Raw genomic sequence first — 6064 nt, 5'->3', positions numbered from 1 at the left:
ACTACAAAAGCAAATTTCCCTCTCTTGGTATTGACACCTCCTCAGCAATTATTGGGAGTGGACTACATCCACCTGACTGAATTGGCCTTGTCAAACTGGTTGTCCACTTGTAAGGTAACTCCCTTCTCTTCATGTGCCAGTATATTTATGCCTGCATCTGTAATTTTCACTCCATGCAACTGAAGAAGTGAGGTATTTTACCCATGAAAGCTTATGCCCAAGTAAATCTGTTAGTCTTTAAGGTGCCACTAGATTCCTCATTGTTTCTAAGGCCTATTGAGTTTCTTAATGGACCGTTACCTTGAATGGTTACTCCCACAAAGTGCTGGCTACACTGGATGTAAACTACCTTGTGGGTGTTACCCAGGAGGATACCCATTTGAAATACTGGTGTATAGTCAATATTCATAGAATCATAGAATCTCAGGGTTGGAAGGGCCCTAGGAGGTCACCTAGTCGAACCCCCTGCTCAAAGCAGGACCAATCCCAGCTAAATCATCCCAGCCAGGGCTTTGTCAAGCCGGGCCTTAAAAACCTCTCAGGAAGGAGATTCCACCACCTCCCTAGGTAACCCATTCCAGTGCTTCACCACCCTCCTACTGAAATAGTGTTTCCTAATATCCAACCAAAACCTCCCACACTGCAACTTGAGACCATTACTCCTTGTTCTGTCATCTGCTAACACTGGGAACAGTTTAGATCCAACCTCTTTGGAACCCCCTTTCAGGTAGTTGAAAGCAGCTATCAAATCCCCCCTCATTCTTCTCTTCTGGAGACTAAACAATCCCAGTTCCCTCAGCCTCTCCTCATAACTCATGTGCTCCAGACCCCTAATCATTTTTGTTGCCCTCCGCTGGACTCTTTCCAATTTTTCCACATCCTTCTTGTAGTGTGGGGCCCAAAACTGGACACAGTACTCCAGATGAGGCCTCACCAATGTTGAATAGAGGGAAATGATCACGTCTCTCAATCTGCTGTCAATGCCCCTACTTATACAACCCAAAATGCCGTTAGCCTTCTTGGCAAAAAGGGCACACTGTTGACTCATGTCAGGCTTCTCGTCCACTGTAACCCCTAGGTCCCTTTCTGCAAAACTGCTACCTAGCCATTCAGTCCCTAGTCTGTAGCAGTGCATGGGATTCTTTTGTCCTAAGTGCAGGACTCTGCACTTGTCCTTGTTGAACCTCATCAGATTTCTTTTTGCCCAATCCTCTAATTTGTCTAGGTCCCTCTGTATCCGATCCCTACCCTCTAGTGTATCTACCACGCCTCCTAGTTTAGTGTCATCTGCAAACTTGCTGAGAGTGCAATCCACACCATCCTCCAGATCACTAATGAAGATATTGAACAAAATGGGCCCCAGGACTGACCCTTGGGGCATTCCGCTTGAAACCGGCTGCCAACTAGACATGGAGCCATTGATCACTACCCGTTGAGCCCCTTGTGCATTGTGTGAGAAATATTTCCTTTTGTTTTTTTTTAAACTTGCTGCCTATACATTTCATTGGGTGATCCCTTGTTCTTCTGTTATGAGAAGGAGTAATAACACTTCCTTATTAAAAACAATGAGGAGTCTTTGTGGCACCTTAGAGACTAACAAATTTATTTGGGCATAAGCTTTTTGGGCTAAAACCCACTTCATCAGATACATGAAGTGGAAAATACAATAGAAAGGTTTAAATATACAGCATATGAAAAGATGGGAATTGCCTTACCAAGTCAATTCAATTAAGGTGGAAGTGGGCTATTATCAACAGTTGACAAGAAGGTGTGAGTATCAACAAAGGGAGATTAATTTTTTGTAGTGACCCATCTAGTCTCCAGTTACTGAAGGGCTGGGGGAGATGCCAGCACCTGCCATTAACCCATGCCAGCACCTGCTCAGCCAGGGCTGACTCTTACCTGCAGGCAGGCTCCTTTTCAGGCTACAGCAGTTCCCATCCCAGCCCCCAGCGCCACTTAGGGGATTTGGAGATGGAGTGATAGCTGGCTAACTGATAGATCTCAGAAAGGAGATGTCCATGGGAAATCATCATTGAATGGGTGTTTTCTAGTGGTTCACTAAGGTCCTTAAGCTCCTACCTCCCACTGATTTGAGCCTCTAGGGGCCTGTCTGATGAGCTGGAGATGGAGGCCTATTTCCACATGGGACTGTCAGCTGTGAGGCCTCTCCAGGAGCAAGGTGCGTAGGACAGATCAGCGCTTCTTGTGAGAGACATAAGAACATAAGAATGGACATGCTGGGTCAGACCAAAGGTCCATCTAGCCCAGTATCCTGTCTACCAACACTGGCCAATGTCAGGTGCCCCAGAGGGAAGGAACAGAACAGGTAATCATCAAGTGATCCAACCCCTGTTGCTCATTCCCAGCTTCTCGCAAACAGAGGCTAGGGACACTATCCCTGCCCATCTTGGCTAATAGCCATTGATGGACCTATCCTCCATGAACTTATTTGCTAAATATGGCTATCCTATTTATATGCATATGTCAGGGTCCCCCCCCACATGCACACTCTGAACTCTGGGGTACAGATGTGGGGACCTACATGAAAGACCCCCTAAATTTATATTCTACCAGCTTATATTAAAACTTCCCCAAGGAACAAATTCCTTTCCTTGTCCTTGAATGGTATTGCTGCCACCACCAAGTGATGTACACAAAGATTCAGGGACGGGTCACTTGGAATCCCTTTCCCTCCAAAATATTCCCCCCAACCCCTTCACCCTCTTTCCTGGGGAGGCTTGAGAATAATATACCAACCAATTGCTTTAGCAATGTAAGCGCAGTCCAGACCCTTTGTCTTTAGGACACTAAAATCAATCAGGTTCTATAAAGAATAACTTTATTTTAATGAAAAAAGTAAAAGAATCACACATGAAAAATCAGGATGGAAGGTAACTTTACAGGGTAATAAAAAGATTTAAAACACAGAGGATTCCCCCTCGGGCTCAACTTCTCAGTACAAAAACAGGAATAAAACTACCTCTGTAGCATAGAAGAATTCACAAGCTAAAACAAAAGATAACCTAATGCATTTCCTTGCCCTACTTACAATTTCTGTGAATTTATAAGAATTATTCAAGGTGTATTTTCAGGAGATGTTGTACCTGCTTGACTTCTCTCTCCAATGGGAGAGAGAACAACAAAGAGAGAGCACAAACAACCCCTCCTCAATTTGAAAGTATCTTCTTTCCTCATTGGTCCTTCTGGTCAGGTGCCAACTAGGTTATTTGAACTACTTAACCCCTTGCAGGTAAGGCAATTCAGTATAGCTGCCAAGGAGAGATTTTATGGTACCCTGCTCTCTATATTTATGTCAGCATATATCATCTTTCTGTCTGAAGTTATGATTATTGGCGATGTATCGGTATCTTACACATGTGTTGTGCTCCTGGCTAACACCTTCCAGGTAGAATTTACATAAAGGCCAGACAGCTATGTTTTAATGGTGCATCAAGGACACTTAGCTCTCAAAATGGGCTACAGAAGAAACATGCTTCAGCAGGAATATGGGCAATGGCTTACCCTGTGCGTCATGAAAGCATGTAAGGACATGTGATATGCTGATGTGACCCTGGATTCCAACTGGGGCCAGTAACTTTCCACAAATAGAGGCTGTGGGCTGCTTTGGGGACAGTAAAATTCCATGCACAGGGCAGAGGATATTAAAGGACCCCTGAGAGATCTCCATTGTGTCTTCATATCCTGGTTCATTTCTCTGGACTGGATTTCTAACAAGGAAATTCTGAACAAGACCCCAGACCTGCTTTGGTGATTCCAGAGAGACTTTTTCAAGCTAGCAGTTTATTCCACCACTGCTGTGATCCTGATCTCTGAACACTGAAAAATTACTTGTATGTATCTCATTTATTAACCAATATAACTCTTCTTCTTTTCTTTTATTATTAAACCTTTAGATTTTCATTGCTACAGGATTGGGAGCAGCGAGATCATTGGATAAGTTCTGAGTTATATATTAGCCTGGCTAAGTGGCTGGTCTCTTGAGATTAGAAGGACCCTATATGTGGTGAAACTGGTTTTCACTGACCTCATCATGGAGTCCAGCTTCTGGGTAGTGAGCCAAGGGCTGGGATGCCTCAGGACACTGTATTTTTGGCTTCTAGTTAACCAGTGTGGTGAGACAGAAGTTAACTTTTGTTCCTCACTTTGTGTAATCTAATGATAGAACAACCACCAGTCTGGTATGAATCTGTCCTATTTCTCAGCAGTTTGTCCTGAATTTGGCATCCTCATCTGTGTCCCACTGAGGCACAGTGACACATGGACACCACTGGTAGGTGCTTCACAGACTATTGCTCACTACTCCCAGGAGGTATCCCCCTTTTACAGGTGGGGAAACTAAGACAGCAGGAAGGGAAATGTCTTGAGCCAGGAACATAGCCCACGAGTCCCTAGCAGCCAATCCCTTGCTTAGTCTCTCTCAGACCTGGCTCATACGGTCCATGCACTGGCACAGAGGCTCGGTGCTCTCGCTCCATTGGTTTCTCTAGTGAGGGGATCTCCCCTGATTTCAGTGGGTCTGCATTCACTTACATCAGCTGAGGATTTAGCTAGAGCTAAAGCATCAGCAGAGACCAATGAGGTGGGAGTGAAGAGTCTCAGCTCTTCCCCAGATTCTCTGCCACGGTTTCACTGGGTGACCTTGGGAAAGTCGCTTATCGCTCTCAAGCATAGCCTCTCCATGTATTAAATGCAGGTGATTATTTATTATTTCTAGTGGGCAGACCAAGCGTCCATCTAACCCAGTATCCTGTCATCTAACAGTGGCCAATTCCAGGTGCTTCAGAGGGAATGAACAGAAAAGGTAATCATCAAGAGATCCATCCTGTCAAACAGTCCCAGCTTCTGGCAGTCAGGGGTTTGGGGACACCCAGAATGTGGGGTTGCATCTCTCACCTCCTTAGCTAACAGCCATTGATGGACGTATCCTCCAGGAACTTAAGTTCTTTTTTGAACCCTGTTATGCTTTTGCCTTCACAGCACCCCCTGGCAAAGAATAGAGAGTATTCTGTTTTTTTCCATTTTTGGTGCATTCCCACACAGGGAATGGGGAAGTATTTAAGAAACTAGAACTAGAAGTACTGAGATGGAAAATTTAAGCTAAAGAGTAGGAAGCGTTTCCTGACAGTGGGATCTGTAGGCTACGAAATTGTGTTCCAGAGGAACAAATTTGTGGAAGATCCATCAACTGAGTTATTCAAAACTAGACTAGACAAGTCCTATGAAAATATACCATAGGAAACAAGCATTCACTGGCTAAGGGAAATGGGCAGGTGGGGAACACTATCTGTCCATAGATCACAATGCCAGAAAGGACAACTGTGAATATCTAGTCTGGCCTCCTGTAGGAGACAGGCCATAGAAATTCCCTGAGCTAATTCCTTTAGAACCAAAGCAGATCTTTTTTAAAAAAGAGATTGTGTGGAACACTGATCACAGCAGCGTCTAGCCATAGTGTCTAAGAGCCAGCACCTGAAGGCTTTTTCCATCTTTCTCATAGCGAACAAGAAGCTGGGTTGAGATGCAGCATGGTCTAGTGCTGGGGTAGGCAAACTTTTTGGCCTGAGGGCCATATCAGAGAATAGAAATTGTATGGTGGGCAATGAATGCTCACGAAATTGGGGTTGGGGTGCAGGATGGGGTGCTGGCTCTGGGGTGGTGCTGGGGATGAGGAGTTTGGAGTGTAGGAGGATGCTCTGGGCTGGGACTGAGGGGTTTGGAGAGCAGAAGGGGAATCAGGGCTGGGGCAGGGGTGCGGGAAGGGGTGCAGGGTCCAGCTGGGGGTGCAGGCTCTGGGGTGGGCTGGGGATGAGAGGTTTGGGGTGCAGGAGGGTGCTCCGGGCTGGGATTGAGGGGTTTGGAGACTGGGAGGGGGATCAGGGCTGGGGTAGGGGGTTGGGCATGGGGAGAGGCTCAGGGGTGCAGGCTCTCAGCAGCGCTTACGTCAAGCGGCTCCCGGAAGCAGTGGCATGTCCCTTCTCTGGCTCCTATGCTTGGAACAGCTCCCGACCCTCAGAGCAGGGCCATGCACCTGCTTCCGGGA

Source organism: Terrapene carolina, unplaced genomic scaffold, assembly GCF_002925995.2.
Source record: "Terrapene carolina triunguis isolate 2854851 unplaced genomic scaffold, T_m_triunguis-2.0 Scaffold360, whole genome shotgun sequence".
NCBI lineage: Eukaryota > Metazoa > Chordata > Testudines > Emydidae > Terrapene > Terrapene triunguis.
This window is presented reverse-complemented; position numbering follows the sequence as displayed.